Source organism: Sipha flava, unplaced genomic scaffold, assembly GCF_003268045.1.
Source record: "Sipha flava isolate LNK unplaced genomic scaffold, YSA_version1 220_pilon_pilon, whole genome shotgun sequence".
In the NCBI taxonomy this organism is placed as follows: domain Eukaryota; kingdom Metazoa; phylum Arthropoda; class Insecta; order Hemiptera; family Aphididae; genus Sipha; species Sipha flava.
In genome coordinates this window covers 127,618-148,830 of record NW_020272849.1, presented here as the reverse complement: position 1 = coordinate 148,830, position 21,213 = coordinate 127,618, and the positions used below count along the sequence as shown (strand labels likewise).

General features: G+C 28.6%; 1 protein-coding gene across 6 annotated transcripts in view; it reads right to left on the bottom strand.

Annotated features, from left to right (window-relative positions):
- Positions 1-21,213, bottom strand: part of LOC112683134 (neuropeptide CCHamide-1 receptor-like) — a 169,475-nt gene that overhangs the window by 61,046 nt on the left and 87,216 nt on the right. The window contains exon 3 of one of the 6 annotated variants that reach the window (XM_025554031.1): positions 2,210-2,313. The exons of the other annotated variants lie outside the window; for them this stretch is intronic. The gene's annotated coding sequence lies outside the window, so the exon portion shown is untranslated. The remainder of the gene's footprint in view (positions 1-2,209; positions 2,314-21,213) is intronic. 6 annotated transcript variants of the gene reach the window in all.

Genomic DNA, 21,213 nt, shown 5'->3' with positions numbered 1-21,213 from the left:
TCTAAGCTGCTAATCCTGCTTCTGTTTAAAAATTAAATTGGATTTACCCAACAGTTGTAGATCAACATTGTATAATTGTAGATGATCTGTATATAATCAATCAAATAAACTGTACGCTTCAACTTTCGTGCAGAGAGCGAACGTTTACCCTTCGTCAATGAATTAACTTAACGTCTAATAATGACCTAACAATTGATAGTACATACATATATTAAGTTTATCATAAGTTTGTTCGCTTATTGTTATTCTTATCTCTAGGTTCACTGACGTACTATCAATATTTGATCCTATAAATAAATTTACTATTTCTGTTGTACATGTTTTTTCAATTAAACTACTCAAATTTATAAGAATAAAACTGCTTTTTTTGCGGAGGCTAAATGTAAAAAAAAAATAAAAATATGGATTCCTATCAAGTACCAATATAGTCTTTTTAAATTAATAGTTATTAATTAAATAATACAGCTGATTTTTTTTTTTTTTTTTTTTTAATTATGTTTATCCACTCAGTAATATTAATGAGAAATATAAATGGGTATTTTGATAAAAATTAATATTTACCACAATATTAAGAAATTTGTGAAAACGTTTTGAAATTGTAATTAATTTTTTTTATGCAAAAAACGAATTACCATGAATAATTCCAATGGAAAAGTAAATCATTTACTTTGGAACAATAATAATAATAACAATAATAAATGTATCAGATTACGATTTCAAGTACAATAAACGACTTTAATTCAGTTATCGATATTAAATATTTATAAATGTAGCTTTAAAGGCAATAGACATAGAAAATAACATAAGTGTTATTAATCGGTGTGTAGTGATGCACGTATCAGTTTCTTTGCTATCACAGCTTAAATAGTATAAATTATCATATTTAAACAATAAAACAATAATTGAACGTACAAAGTTTTTAACATTTTTGAATAGTTGTCTATAACGTATATGTAGTTTAATTCGAAAACCTAACCTTTATTGTATATACTACCATATTCTTAACATTTGATGATTCATATACGTACATGATAAAATATTTACACGATTATATTATATTATTATTATTATTATTATTATATTAAACACAATTATTATTACCTTATTAATTATTACCTCTTACTATCTAAAGCTACGGAATAGACATCGGTATACAAATTCAGGCATCTTTAGTAGGTTGCGGTTTCAGGGGTGAGAGGAAAAGAAGAAATGTTCATCTCTATCCGATGGCCCAAGCATCGATACTATATTTATAGTTGTAATTTTTAATCATCATATTTCTATACGTAGTTTAATAAAAACTCAAATGTATGAAATTTTATAATTTTCAAAACTTCTTTTATAGGTAACGAGTAAGCTTAATATTAATTTCATAACAAGAGACAAAATTAGTTACACTATAGAATGTAAGGATGTGGATTTTGAATAAATTATTATCATGCGTTATAATGGATAATTTAAATGCTAATTGAATAGGTACGTTAATTGGTTTCAAAATAGATAAATTAGTAGAATTGAATAATGATCTTATTCTTATTTTCAAATTGTACCTACGTTGTACAAGAAGCATATTCAGTAATCAATAAGTTAAGTCGTTCAATAGTATTGTAAAACGATTTAACGATGTTGTTGAATGCCCACGAAAATATTTGTACTCTAAATATAAGAATATTTCTTGGAAAAATACGAAAACGATATTTTAACCGGAAAGGGGTGGTATGATCGAAATTGAAAAAGGCCCTTGTAGGTCATATTCTGGCGTGCAGACGTAATCCTAGGACTGTACAACAACGCGTTTGCGTAGATATTCGAGATCACTCCCTCCAATTCGTTATGTGGATCCACCACCACCATCCAATACCGTAATACACGTATTATATATTATATTTGTGCACAGTACCTGTACTACAGCAGGTATAATAATATTATAATTTATAATTTATTATTGTAATTATATCGTCACCTGACGCATCGCACTGATAAATAATTCATGTGTTATTTATGCGGACAAAACGATAGTTACTCGGATCAACCAAATATTAAGCCTCGGATACTGGGGTTCGCTCGTTATACTCGACCAAAATTAGAACCCAAAAAACTTTTAGAAACATTTTTAAATTGAAAATTAATTTTAGACGATATGAAAAGGCGCGTAAAAACTCTGCGAACACAATAATACGTAAATAATACACAACGTAGTTGCGCTTACCGTTCTCGTCGGAAAAGCCACCAGATGTTGATACCTTTTTTAATTCGCTATCGTTCGCTCGTCGACCAAAATGAGATCAAACCACTTCCGAAAAATGTTACACACTGAAAATTTTGTTTAAACTTATGTCAAAGCCAATTTGTTTAAGAACCGTTAATGGGTAAACGGTATTATTCGACAACCAAGGCTATTCGGGGAAGAATTGCATATGCTGTTTTAGTCATAATTAAAAAATATTCCAATCATTGCGAGTTTATTTACATAAAATATTTCTTCATATTTAAAAAAAAAAACCGTCTCAAGATTTAAAAATTTTTAAAAAAACGTTTTATTGCCATCTTAACTACGAAGGTCTGAACACTTCTATGGTTTTCTAACAGTATAGTTAGCTGAACCATACTTTTCGATGAAATACTGGTAAATGAAAAATTAATTTTTCAAAATATTTAATATCGGTATAGGGAATCCCTACTAAATGTTAATACCTTTATTGCTCATTGCGGTCATCCGTCGCTCACCAACCTGAACTAGGCTTAAGGCCTATTATTATAACACATACCGTGGTATTGATGTTAGGTACGATTTCAATTGTGATTACAAAACTAAGTACCGTATTTGGTGAAAACGTATGATAGACGAGTAGTCATAACAATGCAATTTAACTGCGTCCATTGATTAATGAGTGTTCTGAATTATTTTTGAAAACGTTCATGTCCTTTATGTTTTTATGTGAACATTATTCGTCCAAATGAGAATTTGTAGCTATTCGCGGATCGTGAAGTTTACATCGAATAAACTTCTAATGAATATGTACATAGTTATTAGGTAATCAGCTACAGATATTCCATAGGAATATCATTTACTAAAGTCTTCATTTCGTCCAGCAACGAAAAAAAAACTAATACGGGTCTCGACAATTATAGTAAATTATTAATATTGACAATAATTATATTGTTACAACGTTTTTACCAAGGTTTAACATCCGAATAATTTATTTGGGTTTCGGGTTTCGGGTTTCGGGTGTTGAATATATTCGGGTGTTCAAACACCGCAATACAACATTAAAATAAATGTTTGGATGTTAATAACCGTTATTATTCGGGTTAATATTGGTTAATAATACGGGTGTTAAGTAGTCAAGTAAAAATATTATTTTTCATTGGTAGAAGGGGAGGCTTAGCCTCCCTTCACTAATAAAATATTTATATTTTTTATTACCTGCCTATGTAATAAAATATCAATTTCTTATACAACTGTGCAATAGTTTTTTAGAGCAAACTATTATTATGTTAATTTCAAGCAATAGTGTAACTACGATTTATTTTTGGGGAAGAGGGGATTATTTTATATGTGTATGAAGCTCATAAATTATAATATCTATTCAAATTAAAAATATTTGCACTATGTCTTACTCCTAGTTAGTGCGGGCATGCATATCGCATACGACAAAAAACAAACTATTTTGCATTCTATGTGTTTGTGGTGCGTGCACACATTAAAAACGCACTAGCTAGGACATAGCATAATACAAAAATAATAATATTTGTACTTACGAATGTTACGATGAAATTAATACACCAACAAAAATTAACAATTACACGCCATAGACATGTGTTCTACACGCCATACACTGAATAAATACGAAAAACGCGAACAACAATTTAAGGTAATCATACGCGAGGCATCAATTCTATTTCGGACAATATTACAATAAATAACGTTTTAGTGATCTGTAAAAGTAACTACGATAACCATTACCTATTAAATTATAATAATACGACGTATTCGTTTGGGATAATTTTAAAAGTAGTATCCCAGTTGTTTACACTTGATCATTCAACATACCATACCATTCACGCACACCTGTCAATATGATATAATGCTAATGTCTTTATCTAAATAACTAATTAATAATTTTGTATTTTATTTGTAAAATTATTCCTGTGAATAATAATTTTACTATTAAACAACTAATGACTAAATTGAAATAACTACAAAAAATACATACGTACATACGAAATGATATATCACATAAATATTGTAAAATAAAAAATTATTCGGATTTCGGGTTAAAACCAATATTTTATTCGGATTTTGGTGAATTCGGGTATTTTTAAAAAAAAAATCATTCGGGTTATATGGGTTTTGGGTGTTTGATTTTGTAAGTTTTTTGGGGTGTTACGGGTTCGGGTTGATTCGGGTGCAAAGCCCTGGTTTTTACATTTTCATCTCATAATAGAATTCCTCACGAAAAGAAAAATTTAAAATGTAGAAGTGACTACGGCTTAGAGGTAGTACGAGTATTGCTTACAAAACATTTATCGAAGTTCATTGCCATTTATTAGCACACGCTATTCGAATTTTTTTTTATTAAATCATTGCAATCATCTCAATCAGGAAGTCCTTTTTATTTAAAACACAATTCCAATAGTGTTTAATAAAAAGGTAAAAAGCGAAATGTCTAAATGTTTTCGATAGCTCGCGTGAAATCAAAAACCATAAGTATAACGAGACATGTGAATATCGTACAAATTATAGCTCGTACTGCAGCCGTTTAACTGCTTTTAAATTGACTTACACTAGTATAGTGAATTATATTAAGTACATAATGTCGTGTGGATACATCTATTATGAACTTTATAGAGGGTTCATAAACGAACCTATCACAAAAAATTAATTTATTACTTAATAAATGTGTGCTTTAAACAGATGCTATAACAAAGTCTCACATTATGAGAACGTGATTACTTTTCAGAGGATACTATAATGATATTTGTCAAAATTATTAATTTTATTTCTAAGAACGTAATAAACTGGAATGAGATTCTTGCATCATCGTGGGATTTGGACACGATAAAATAATAATTTTATTCAGAAAAACAATACGATTTTTTACTACAATAGTATAATCGTTGGATATTAAGCAATTCACTAGTCTGCTGTGATTATATGCGATAATTTTCTTGGTTGTAGAATTATAATATTATAATAAAATATAAAAATAAAATTTTTTTTACCTTTTATAATTAATGACATTATAATTATAATGTCATAAATATTATTTTTATTATTATATATTTTTATTTTTTTTATAAAATAGTTATTCGTAAAGATTTTTGTTGCCGTATCACTAGAAAATTTGTAAAATTATTTTATATCAATATTAATTAAATAACTTATGCTAATTATTGCAATTATTGTTATAGAGTGATTTTTTCGTTCAGGAAATATAAATAAAATATTTTGAAAGACTTGTAAACTGTGAGTAGTATATAGTAGTATTTCGTTGTTAAAATTAAAGCTTTAAATGATCGAATCATTTTGAAAAAAAAAAATCAATTAACTGGAAAATAATTGAATTCCCAATGGTTTGTTCAACAAAGTTCAAAATTAAAATTTTAACAATCAGATAATATACTCAATTTAAAGTTCTATAACATAATAATACTCGTATATTTAAAATGTCTACTGTAAATACTGTAATTTACTAAATGTTTTGTAAAAAATATTATCCGGATTGAAGGGTGTGAAATTCATAGGGGACCTCGGTTTTGTAGGACCCTAGATTAAATTTCATATACGACAGCGGTTTCCAAATTGTGCACCGCGGTGCGCTAGGGACACCACCAGCTTTTTCTAAGGGCAACATGGTCTACGTTTCATAGCAAATAGTCAAACATTTTTAGATTTTTTTCCTTATTGTTTTCGTAAAAAATTTATAGCAAATAATGAAATATTTTCTATTGTATATTCTCATTCTCATTTTAACCTTATAATATTTTTATGTAATAATTATAATAATGATAACAATAATTTTATTTATTTAATTTTTAGATTTAAAAATACATTCATTTATAATTAAGTTAAATTTTAATAAAATTAATAAAATTAGTTATCAATAAATATATTTTTTTGTCTTGTCTTTCATGTTATTCACAGCAGACCACCGTGGCTAAATTGAGTCCAAAAAAAGGCACAGCAGAAAAAAGTTTGGGAACCGATGATATACGATATTCCTACTATAATCTGTAATAAACAAACTTTTACAATCACTGAACCCTTAAAAAATAGTTTATGTTTCGTGGAACCCTAATGTATTTAATTCCAATTTAACTCTAATTTTTCTAAAAAAAAAAAAAAGGAAAACCAATACTCTAAAAAATGTTTTTAATGATACTATTAAGATTGTTAATGAATACTCTTTATTAAAATTAGTTTATTATGCAATTTTTTTTTTAAATAATATATAAAAATATTTTTTCCTGATATTATTATAAAATAAGTTTCTCGATAATCACATACATCTGGCAGAACCCTTAGCATGGCTCACATTTTGGGAAACGCTGTTCATGACACGTCACGTAATGACTCGTGAAAAAATGTGTCTGACAATAATAAGGCATAAAAACATATCTATTTATAGAATTCTTGTATTGATATCTGATAATAATATTAGGAATCAATATAGATGATATTACTCTATTAGTTTATTACTTATTCGTTATAGCTGCCTACAAGTGTTAAGTTTTATTTAAAATTGTCATTTATTTCTTTAAATTGAAATTTAATTTGTTTGATGTAAGTAAAAACATTAAAAACTAAATAGCTTCAAGGCTATTTGAGTAGAGCTTCAAAATGAAAACTAAAATTCAGAAAAGATTAAGAATTTAAAAAATTAAAAGGATCATTAAGGCTCAGTCAAACAGAACGCTGGCACCCCATGCCTAAGCCTTTAGATAATTTTATAAGACCAATATTACTCGTTTCAAAAACATCTAATGAAAATCTAACACTGAATCTACTAACGGTATGTTTTAAATAATAATAATTTGTTAAAGTTAATGTAAAGGGGCTACATAGTTATACTGCCCATACTATACAATACTATTTGATAAAATTTTTGGTTATTGAGTTTTATTTAAAAATATAATAAGTAAGAATAATTTAAAAATTTATTTTTTGTATTTAATTTATCAATGGTTGTAATGTTGCTGATGGCACAAATAATAACAATACAAATTGTGTATCTGAATCGACTGAATCTGTTGTTGATATTAACGTAGTTAATGTTACTGATTTTGAATTGGTAAATTTAAATAAAATGTAATATACTATCCTTTTTGGTTTTTGTTTTTTGGTTTTATAATAGAGTTGAATTTAAAGTATGAATATTCAACTGATAGAGTTCATTTTAATGAAAATATCAATGATAGTTATATTAAAAAATCTATTTTGGCTTATAGACCCTGTGGACCAAATATAGCTTTTCCTAGTCGTACTCGTGAAGAATACCTTTCACCTTAATTTTACTCAATGAAATTAAAATCTGGTGTAAAAGTTTCAAGATTTTTGTTGTGTTTCTCAGTTGGACTGAATGCAGCCTATTGTGAAACAGGTTGGTTATTTTTCAACCAAAAATTTTCATATTATAATGCTGCATGGATTAATGGACATAATAACTGGAGAAATTTAAAATTTAAAATTAATAAACATGAAAAATCCATTTAACATATTGATGTTGGGAAGATTAATTAAAACTGGGGAAAAAATCATACAGTTGATAAAGTTACAGAAAAACAATATTCAGATGATACCTTCTGGAGAGAAGTACTAACACGGATAATTAAAGTTATTTTATTATTAATAGCTGGGAACACAGCAAACAGAGGACATGAACATAAAAATAAGACGGTTTAATTACAAATGATGGTAAATAATTTAAATTATATTGATCATCTGGACATAAATGTGAAACATATTATTAATGTAAGAATATTGTAATTATTAATATGTTGTAGAACATATATAAGGACATAAGATATTATTTTCTACAGGACATTTTATGAGAACCATAAAGCTTTTATCAGAGTTTAACCCAATAATGAATAATTTTTTAAACAATGAAAAAATATTAAGTACCTCAATTGGCAAGTGTAAAATTAACTAATTGTAATATTAGCTGTAAGTACACAAATATTAGTAGATATGTAAAGAAATACAAAATATCCAGTGTCTTTCAACTATCATGGATTCTACACAAGACAATTTACCAAGTTAGTGTAATGATAAGATATGTAATGCTAAATTATGAATTAAGAACATTAAAAATTGATGAGTAATTGATGAGGATTTGGCAATTGATCAACATGGAGCAGAAAATTATGAAAAATTATTGAATGATGTTGGATTGAAATTGGAATTGGATGTCAAAAAATGTGAAGAACAAGGATATAATGGGTCAGCGGTAATGAGTGGCATATATTCTGGAGCACAGAAAAAAATTAGAGATATAGTTTCAAATACATTTTATGTTCACTGCTGCTCACATAATCTAAATTTAGTTTCAGATACTGCTAAGATTTTTGAAAAAGCTTTACATTTCTTTAATACAGTTCAGGTAATATTTTTATTTTTTAGTTCCAGTGCCCCCCCCCCATATGGTCAACTCTTGCATTTAGAGAAAACGTATCTAGTAAAATTAAACAAAAAGTATTGAAAAAAGTTTATCCAACTCGTTGGGAATCTCGACACGAGTCAATATATTCTTTGAAAATAATTTTTAAAGATGTTTTTTTAAAATTTTTAAAATCCTTAGCATATATATCATTAACTTGTCAAAAAAATTATGAGAGGTCTGCTCGTGTTAAAAAAAAAAAATAGATTTAATGAAGTTTGTTTTTTTGTTGTACATATGTGAAAATGTTTTAAAACCATTACACAGTATATCAAAATCAATGTAAAAAAAAAAAAAAACAAATTTATTTAATGCTTGCAAAAATTTAGAAGAGGCTACTAATTTTATTACATAATTAAGATGTGACTATGAAAATGTGTTATTAACAACCAAAAATATATGTAAAAGTTGGAATATAACAAAAATTATCAAACAGTACGAAGAAGATATGTAAACATTTTGATGAGATTGATGGAGAAAATTTTAAAGAATGAAAAAGAGAAAAAAAAGAAAATTTAAAAATTAAAATAATTTTACAAATTATAGATACAGTACTATATCAACTTAATTCTAAATTTGAAGGCTTAAAAAAAATGAATGATTATTTTCATTTTCTACATCCATTTATATTAGTTTCGAGTGAAGAGAAAGAAATAGTCAAAGCTTCTTATTATCTTGTACAGTTATATCATGATGACATAAGTCCAGACTTTACACGCCAATTACTTTCTATAAAAGAGTTTTTGCAAACATTTCAGAAATGGAATATATAAAAGATCTTGCCATATTTATTTTAGAAAAGGATTTTAGTACTACATGGGCTCCTTTTGATCATGTTGCACCACTGTCCACAAGTACTTAATATACTTCTCTGAAAGTCATATCTACGATGATTTATACAAAGGAGAAAATTCGAATGTTATTCATTACATTTTTAAGTTAAGGACTAATCTAATATTTAACAGTATTTGTATGAAGTATTTTAAACATTTTATTTCATTGAACTAAATAATACACCATTTTATTGAGTTCGAAAATATACATAAATAGGCGATTGGAACTAGAGTTCTGAGCACTTCAGCTGTTTGATTTTTCAGAAACAATATTTCTAATCGAGAATATCTGGATAAATATATTTGCTCGTACACACTTATTCAAAAACGAAACTCGAATAACGTTACATATCATTTTTCGGTGAATTAAAACTAAGAAATTTTACAAAATATTAGAAGTTCACCCGTTTGAATGTTGTTACTTAATAGTCTAAAAACAAATTAATCTATGTTTATTTTATCAAAATTATATCGCAGTCGTTATCGCAACGGTCGCGTAATCGTGACCGGCAACGGTTCCTACCACCGGCTGAGGCGCTGTCAATTTCTTATTGTTTATCAGTATTTGTCGCCGCTAGTGATGGGCAGAAACGACTATTTGATACTACCGACTATTATTCGGTTTTCATTACGTACTACCGACTATAATTCGACTAATAATTTGCACGACCAGCTATATACAAATATTAGAAATTAGTCGAATAATTAGTCGACTATTTTTTTCCAACCAACTAATATGAATAAATGAAATTAGTCGACTAAAATAACTGATAACTCGGTAATTCTAAGAAATTTAAATTGTAGTCGTAATTCTATTTAAAGGTAAGGTTTTGTTTCCGCAGTTGACTGCAGCAGTCATTCATAGTATAAACAAAAATAACGATAATGACACGCACGGCGCACGTCGCACACACTACAAATTTAAAACAGTTGTAAATTTGTATTTATTTAGTCGAATAATAATAACTAGTCGAATAATAAAAATGTTCGAGTAACTAAATTAGTCATTTGATACTACCGACTAAGTCGGTAGTTATTAGTCACTTTTGCCCATCACTAGTCGCCGCTGACAGTGAGGTGCCCGTATCTGCCCGGGCCGCCACCTGATGATCGGGTTTCACGGGCGGCGTTGGTCGCACACGCACGCACAATTATCTGTATTGTGGTTTATTTATTTATATTATTGTGTGTGAATTATTTAAATTAATTAAATCCCAACGCCTTATCGGTTATCGGCGCGTTATCTGCGTCGCCCCAGCTCGTGTGCGCGTATTTTAACACGGCCGCCGCAACTTTTGTCGCTCTCTGTACGTCGTCGTAATAGGCTGTAGCGTTTTTACAAATAAGTTTTATATTTTGTGGGCGCAAATCGTCATCGTTTTCATTGTTTAATTTATTTTATACACATTTACGTGTGCGCGAATCGCCACTGAATGTTGTGAATTTTTTTTATATTATTATACGTGCGCTAATCGCCGTAAATTTTATATTAATTAAAACTGTGTGTGCGCTAATCGCCACTATTTTTATTATTATTGTAGATTAAAGTATAGATTTTAAGTAGTTGCAGCTGGCCAGTCTGCGCTCTACTAAATTGTGAGTTTTATATATTTATTTTATTATTTATTTTGTTATTGGCCAAAAAGGGCCGTATTTAATTATTTATTGTTGTTTATTAAAGCATATTTTTTACTTGTTGGGCCAAAAAGGGCCATAATTTATTATTTATTATTGCTCATTATATCATATATACTGAAATTTATCATTGCGTTACCATTTATCATTGAATTACCATTTATCATTGATTTACCTATTTATCATTAGTTTTAAGCAAATATACACACTTACATACACCATCGCATTACGTAGCTCGTCAGTAACTGCCCGGCAATCTCGACCACTGCTGTTCGAGCTGCTTACACCACTACACACCTAGCTATTTTCACCGTATTAATTAGTGATGCGCACGGTTATTGGTGACCGGAGAGCGCATAATATTATTTTATGCACCCGCCGCAAACAGTATTTTTAATTTATTGTATTAATAATTTTAATAAACTATTGTTATTAATTATTTAAAACCGTTTTAACACCTAAAATTATTGTTAAAAATGAAACACGAAAAAAATAAAAACATACTATCTTCGACGATTGGTGATATTAGTGTTATTTTACCAGTACATTTGTAAATGTAATTAAAGGTGAATTTTTCAATTTTTCTATTATGTTTTTATGAAAATCACCGAAAATATGTGTAGAATAAACACATAGACTTATTGAAATTGTATATTATTATTGGTTATAGAAAGGTGATAGTTTATTAATATTCCGGAGAGTTTGTAAAAAGTGTGAAATATAAATAAAATAATAGGAATGGTTTTGAAATAAATAACATAACATTATAAAATACATATTTTTCTTGAGTATAAAAAAGTCTAAATATTATCACCGAGTAGCATTTTATTTACTTATAAAAATGTACTAATATACTGTAACAACATGTGTAGGTCGCGTACAGTTGTCAAATTAATTTTATTCTGTATGTGATAGGTGTTAGTATTTATATGTTTTTTTTTTCAGAGCGAAAGAGGTCATTTTATTTTTCAAATTATTTATAAATAATCACTTTTTCATTAAAATTATAACCATTAATTTAATTTCATACATTTTTATTTTTTTTTATAATTAATACTATTTTCCAATATGCCATAAACATGTTTTTATATAAAAATAATGTATTCTATCAAAGACTCAAATGTCTAATCGTTTTCTAAAATTTAAAAATTAAAGATTGTAAAATCCATCATCGATTAAATTTCACTGAAAATGGAACATTTGAACACATATACTATTTATGTAATACGTAATATATAATTACGTATTATGTATACGTTATACACGATACAATATTGTTGTACCATTTCGGTGCAAATTGAAATAAAAGAGGTCACGCGTTGTACAAATATAAACCACCAGTGGTCAGTGGACAGTATTGTTGGCTTGAAGCAAACATGCGTGTGGATGCTTCAGAAAAACTTTTTCATTAACCATAATTATCAACACGAGTTTGATAATTACAAAACTCGGAATGTGAAAGGACAGCAGTGAATTATTTTAATAATCCATTCTCAGTACCGAGACATGTTCAAGGTAGTGCCGGTTTTAGCATGGGTACAGAGTTGCAATGCACCAGGACCTCAAGCTCTAAGGTGTTTTTTTGTTTTGTCTTTAGTGCTCTTGTTTTTTATTTATTTATATTATTTCATTTAGCATTCAACAACTTTCAATATTGAATTTATAATTCAAAATGTCTATATGTTTATGTAAAAATAGTGCATTATTTTAAATGATTCGTATTTTTGAAAAATAACTTTATTTTAGGGGCCTCTAATTTATATTTGCACCCTAGCCTTCTGAGACTTAAATCCGGCACTGGTGCAAGTACACGTAAACAATCTCGTATGACGAAAATTCGATGATACTCTGCAAGCAGTTCGTGTACTAAATTAGTTTGTTAGTACTACTAATATAAATATATTTATATACTCGTATGTTTATTTGATAATAATAATTTCTATTCTACAGCTGAAATGATGACCAACCCATCTATACCAACATACAGTGAAAGAAAAATGAATGAAAACATAATGTACATTTTGTGATCGACCAAAAATTCATTTTAAACAATTTTAAACCGGTTTATCAGATAACCAAATTTAACTGTTCAAAAAATATGTATATGATTGCATTATATTAATACGTACTTATACAAATAATCAAACGTTTATCGAATTGATACGAGTCATCGGTTTTCTGAACGCAAAATCCAATTCATAGAAAAATAGGACAAATAACAGAAACAATTAGAGTGATAGAGTAAATTAATAATTACCAAAAAATTATTACTTTGTGTAAAAACTAAAAAATTTGAGTAAACCCATAGTTTTCAACATCTTTGGTTAATCGATTTAATTTTTTTCAAAATTGAGTTAAGGTTAAAATACTCGTTTGTGATTACCGATTAAGTTTATTGTTATTTTGCTAGAATAATAAATGGTCCATTTCTTTGATATACGGCGTTAACATTTGATCATTCAATGATTTTGAATACTTCCAATTTTTACAATAAATCACTTGGTACCACCAAATTCATATTCAAAAAATGAACGATTTATTGAACGTAATATTAAACCATCAAACACATTCGATGTCAAAAATTACGATCATAGACATAATACATATTACACTACGTGTTTGGATAAAAAATGGCCTTTTTAATAATACAATTTATTTGGTAAGTAAATGATTAATTTAAATAATAAATCACTACTGTTTGTAATAATAGCGAAAGTGCGATATTCTACTTACATTTATAATTACAATCACAGCGACGAATGCAATTCATTTGAATGATAAAACAGCATGGTTCATAGTATTAATATACGTTTGTGAGTGCTTTGAACTTTCCAAAACTAAATTCTAACCAGCATTTTATATATATAAACATAACCCGCATAATGAATATTACCATTTAAACAATTCATGTAAATATACGAATAGCGATGGAATTTCAACATATATAAGCAATAAGCATTAAATGTTTAATTCATATTGGAATATGAAGTTTGTACATGGACAGATGATGTCATATTCACGCAAATTGTCAGAAAATATGAACATCCGTCAAATAGGTGTTAGTATAATTTTCATATTTGGTTTCGCGCATTCTGTCTATTTTCTTTTTATCACAATATAGTTGTGATTGCAATGAACCTTTGCTGACATGTACGAAATGATGAGAGTATGAAAAATCATTCGCAATTAAATCATAACAGGATTATAATTTCGGCGGTGATTAAGTATAATCAAACTAATATGATGGATGGTGGTTGTTGATATGTAAACGATGAAAATAAGGGGAAAGGTTTTCGTGTATAATACACATATGAGATACATGTATGACTATTAATACACGTTTTACTAAAATATTTATTCAAGCAACGAGTTTATGTTAACATGCCTTATCTGCCTTTAGGCTACACAGAATTCACTTTAGGAAATTTTACAGTTGTGTTTGGAGAATTGTGAATTGAGTAAGTTAAGAAAAAAATTTAAATATTAATAACAAATTAAAAATATACGATCTGATAGGAAAGAGTATTGCATACAATACTAAACACGCATGATGATAATTATTTCGATTAACAAAGTCTTAATTATTAAGACTTTGTAAATCGGAATACATTATTCAGTCGGTAAATACCAACAAAGTATAACGTTGCGCTACCACGACATTACAGTAATATTCTATCAACTATACCGGGTTTGTTTTAATATGGAAGTGTACTTAGCACTAAATAGTACACTATGTGTACTAAGCACGCCCAATTATTGCTTTGGTAGATTAAAATTACCTTTATACACTTATAGAGTATATGCAATTTGGGGGGGGGGACTTGGATGTAAGCACACAAAATTTTCGAAATTAGCACCCCTAAATGTACCAATGCTAATTTTCATTTAAATATTCATTACTCATTATGTATAGAAAAACAGAGTTTTTATTTTATAAATAAATAAATTTATTATGGTAGAAGTTCGTACCTGTTTAACATTTTATTGTTTGACGAGGAAAATGTTTTTTTTTTTTTTAACCAAATATTTATCTGTATTCAGTGATTCATTGTAATTGGATAGACCAAATTTGTTTAATACACATTTAATAATAAAAATTGAAGTAAAAACCGTGAAAACCGTAAAAGGTATAATAATTTACGTTTATGAAATAAATTTCACACTAACGATTTTTTAAAATTATTTCAGTATCGGTAAATAAGTAAGTACTTGTATATAAGTCAGTTGGTATTACATGTTCACTTAATATCTAAAAATAAAAACTTTATTACATAAAGACTCTCAAAAGATTAGGTATTTTTAATGTTCTATATTTAAATCAAAAGCACTTTTTGAAAATTTTATCAAATACGAAAAAAAATATTTTTGCTATAGGGTAAGAGTTTCAAGTTTGTAGCCACATTACTTTTGGAATTAAAACTAAATAACAAAAATCTAAAAAGTGAAAATTTTATTTACAACGTATTTTTACCGTTTTAGGACAATTTTTTCCTCACGCCTGGAAAAACTATTAAGATTTTTAAAAATGACCTATCAAAAATACCACTGCATGCCAAATTAAAATCTAAAATGTTTATAGAAAAAAACTTTAGGACATAAAATAGGTTTCCAACTATGAAAACTCAATTTTTAATAATTACAATTATTGTATGATGATATTTTGAAGTTGATCGGACAAAGTAGGGGGAGGGGGCTGACAAAATTTGCAAAATAATTCGCCAAAATTACAATTTTGATTTGCAAATTTTAAAAGTGAATTTGCAATTATTTGCAATTAATTTGCTTAATATTGACGTCGGTTTGGAACAGATCGGACAAATTGGGGGGGCTGAATGAAGTTAGCCCCCCAAACCTATTTTTTGATTTGTGACTTTTCACTTGATTTGCAAATTCTAAAAATGAATTTGCAATTATATGCAATTAATTTGCTAAATATTGGCGGTGGTCTGAAGTGAATTGTTCAAAGTGGGGGGCTAACTTCATGACCACCAGAAGAACTACATATACTGTCGATACAAATAATAATAATAATATGGAATTAATGAACAAAATAATCTATAATAATAATAATGAATAGGGAGTAGATAAGATTAAATTTAAATTGTTTGAAACAGTCATTAATGACTTAATTAATGGAAACAAAATATTTGAGATTTCACTAATACATTTATTTAAATTAAATTAACCGATAATTCGGCTGGTGGTTGATTGGTTGTGGCATCGGCGTAGGTACGAGTTTGGTTGAAACTGCAGGGGTTCTAAGACTGCATGGGTTTAGTAGGTCTAGAAAAGGAGATTGAAAGTCTTCCCTCGTTTTGTTGTTTTTGGAAAGAAGCGACGTGTTTTTTGTAGACTGGGCATCCTTTGTACGAATAGGTACGAGCACCTGCGCAAAGTGCGCATTTAGTCGGTAGACTGTTATCTTTGGAACACTTGTCGGAGAGATGTTCTTCACCGCATTTGACGCAGCGAGGTTTGTGTGAACAATATGTTTTCGTGTGACCGTAAGCCTGACATTTATGGCATTGAGGTGGACCGATTTTGGATTTATGTGGTTTTTTTACCACGATGGAGGTATGCAATAACTTAGTAGTTTTGAAAATATCCGAATTATTGATATTAGGATTTAGGTTTACGAAAATAATAGTAGAGATAATTTGTTCTTTTTGATATTTTCATCATGTCTAACCGAGTAGCCAAGCTCAAATAGAGCATCAGAGATATCAGAAATAAAAGTTGATTGATGTAGATTTCTGATTACGATCCTGAATGGTCGAGAGCTAGGTGGGCAAAATATGTGGAAATCCATGTCGGAGTTCCTTAAGTGGTCGAGTATTAATTTAGCATTGTTCGGCCCATTTGGTCGAACGATAAGATATAATGACGTAGCCTTGCAAGTAAAACCATTAATACACGTGAGTTGTATGAATTCATTTTTAAATAAGATAAAATTGGCTTTTTTTTATGTAAATAGGTTGAGAACGGATTGTATTTTTGTTGATATCGTTGAAACGTGAACGATTTTGCCTTCCGGTACCGTATTTTGGAAGGGAATTACAATCCCCTTGATATCATAAACTGTTGACAATTGTTTGGCTATGTTGTGTGTAAATTGCGTACCGAATTGATTATAGTATTTAGGTACAACGTCCATGTCGCGGATGCGCGTAATGACGCTGACCTTTCACTTACCCAAATAACGAAACTTATATCGGCATACGAAACCAAACTTGTATGATCTAGTTATTTATAATTAAGCTGTACCAAGTGCCAAGGGTAGAGCTAAAAATATTTCTTAAAAATTTAATATATTTTTTTATTTATGCAATCACGGTGTTTCACAAAATGCCGAAATATTTGGTACATACTTTCTTCTTGAAATAGATTTACGATAAAAATATATGGTGCAAGGTAATTTATCATAATAATCATATTACGAATTCTAGACATGAGACTCAAATAATTTACCACTAAATTTAGTTTGTGACTTTATAAATGAAAATATAAAACTATTTCGAACTTTTTTCGGCGAATATTAAAAAAAAAGCAATTTATTAAAAGTGCAAATTTAAAAAGTTACCATTGTCATGATATTTTTCTCTTAACAGTTAATCGTTATTTCCAGAAAATATTATACTAGATATTGTAGAGGATATTATTTTCTTATTTTCTTGAATAGTTTATCATAACTATATCAATAGGCGTTCCTTCCGTAAAATTGTTTGATGTTATGACTGTTCTTTACCGTCATTTATTAAGAATATAATTTTTGCGCTGTTCATACATACTAGTTTGTTTAAAACGAGTAAATAACTTAATAATAAATTATCTCAAAATACCTAGTCCATCGCATAAGCATGAACATTTTTAATTTCACGCGTATACGCACACACTAGTGTTCTGCATGGTCCGGTCTTAATCGGTCCGGTACGGTCCTAACATACAAAAACTAATGAATTATCGGTTTGAACCGGTTCAATAATATTTAAGAGTAGTTCGGTCCAGTACTCAGATCAAATGTATTATTTTCAGTCTGGTCCGGTTTAAAAAAAAAAAATGAATATCAGTCGGTCCGGTCCCAATCATGGTACTTAAAATCTAAATACAGATATTTTTATGTAAACAAATACAACGAAGAAAAAACCTACAACTTTAGGTATATATTTATTTATAAAATCGGGTAGTCTAGTCCAGTGTAATACTAAACGTATCGTACGGTCTGGGCTAATACAGACTGAACCTTACGGACCGGTCCATAAACGGTCCAAAATGTTTTAAGATCGGCCCGACAATCCGAAACACCGTCTACTTTATTCAATTTTATTTAATTAATGGTCCGGGCCGGTATAAAAATTATATAAAGCGATCAGTTCGGTCCAATTTTGGTCTTTGATTAACGTTTAAGTGTGATCCGATCCGACTTCGGTCCCCTGGTAAAATTTGAAGTCCGGTCAGGTCCTTTAAATAACGGACCGTGTAGAGCACTAGCACGCACATATTTTTATTAAGATTTATGTGTTATTCTCTTTAAACTTGTATATAATAGATGGAATAATATGGAACCATATTCAGATAGAGTTTTGTAATTACAATTAAAATAGATAATTGCCGGGAAATTGTTTTCTAGATAGCATCACGAATGTTAATACTTTAAACAATTCATACTTTCAACTGTATCAACAATCAAGGTTCCTCAAATATTATTTTACGATGTGTTATGTTTTAAACAAAATACGAATTTTGAAATTGAGTTCATAATACGCCAATATATAGTAGTTTTATTCAAGTTTATTTATATCCAAAATAATTACGTACACAACTAGCGCGAAGTAAAATCGTTAATAATGTACGTTTTTCATTTTTATTACAACAATTTATTCATAATAAATTAATTTAGTACAATAAAAATAACGAACGCGTGATTTATCATGAACACTTTTTAATACGGGAAAAGAGGTCTAGGCAAATCATACAGATGCTAGTTAATTATTTCAACTAATCCATGGTATTTGACCTATGAATACATCGTGTCAACTTTAGAATAGAATGAAAATATACTCAATTTCAATAATTAAAAAAAAAAAAAAAAAAAAAAAAAAAATTGAGTTAAAAAAAAAATTAATGCAGGACATTTTTAATTTGATTTTATTCCAGTTTTTATAGTTGCACGTAGATTTTTATTTTAATATTAAGTCTAACCTAACATGGACATGGAACTCAAAAAAAAATTGAAGTCATCAAAAGGATGCGATAAAAGGAATCATACTATCTGACAGCTCAATAAACTGGAAAATGGTAAACTGCGGCATATTTGTCTTTTTTCTAAAAGTTGATAGGCAATCGGCAGTAGAGTAAAGTTTAATATTATAAAACCTGTGACAATTTATTTTATATACTATATATGTTGTATACATATTGATACCAAAACACATACATATATATATAATATAATATTATATATATAGTCCATACATCGTACATTATATACGCGTTCATGTTATTATAAACAAATTAATAAATCGTAACGTATTTAAAAAAACATAATAATGATCGATTCCTTTACTTGCGATGATATTAATTAGTACTTACTTATTAGTGTTATGTTAGATATCAGTAGAAAAATTAGGTAGTAATATATTTTATATCGTTTAATAATTAATTTACCACGAAACAATTAATAGTGTAGAACAATTTAAATTTTAAATTTAAATATGAAGTTTAAAAAAAATGGTTATAAGCCAAGATCTCAAATAAAATATACAAGGTCAAATCGGTCTCAAACGACGAAAAAAATAATCAACAAGAAAAATGTATATAAAATGGGGATGTACGTATATATTACAATTTACATATTATATAGCATATAGTAGGTACGTAAAATATATTACCTATATTAATTAATAATAGTTGTATTCGACATAATCAAACGATGAATGCATATTTATATATATATTGTTAATGTACAGGTATAAAAAGTAAATTTCCGCAGTTTGTATAATGTATCTAATCGGTTTTGTCACAGATGGTATGTATAATTTAAACTTTTTTTGGAATACATATTAAATTTTAGAAAAAAGGTAAAATTACCATAGTTTACATACAGCCAATAAACTACCTTCGTAATGTATTTCCTGGATAATGTTTTGGGAAGAAGTATAGTTACATTAGTTATTAGTAAGATGTGGGAATGAAATATTTCAAATCTGATGTAGTTTTATAAACATCCATGTAGTCTAGTACACAGGTAGGGTCTGATTCAAGGCGAAATCAAAGAATTACGAAAAAGTACCTCTGCCAAGTATAGTTAAAAAATTAAAAGATAACTGTGGGGTCGAAATTGGTTTAAACTCATGAACGTTGGTAACTATACAAGTCTAACTACCCGTCGACCAATTATTAAACACCAATCAAGGTAATTAATTATAGTTATTGTTCGCGCCGGGTGCATAGAATAATATTATGCGCTCTCCGGTTACCAATAACCGTGCGCACCACTAATTAACACGGTGAAAATAGCTGGGTGTGTAATGGTGTAAGTAGCTCGAACAACAGTGGTTGGGATTGCCGGGCAGTTACTGACGAGCTACGTAATGCGATGATGTGTGTAAGTGTGTATACTTGCTTAAAACTAATGATAAATAGGTAACTCAATAATAAATGGTAACTCAAATAAATTTCAGTAAAAAATATGATATAATGAGCAATAATAAATTACGGCCCTTTTTGGCCCAACAAGTAAAAAATAAGTAATAACATAAATATATAAAACTCACAATTTGGTGGAGCACAGATAATAAATAACCTGGCCACGACGATTTGCGCCCACAAAATATAATAAAATTTACAACATTCAGTGGCGATTCGCACACACGTAAATGTGTATAAAATAAATTAAAAAATGAAATTGACGACAATTCGCGCTCACAAAATACAAAACTATTATATAAAAAATAAATAAATCACAATACAGATAATTGTGCGTGTGTGTGCGACCAACGCCGCCCGTGAAACCCAATCATCAGGTGGCATTCCGGGCTGATACGGGCACCTCGCAGTCGGCGGCGACAGTTATAATATAATGT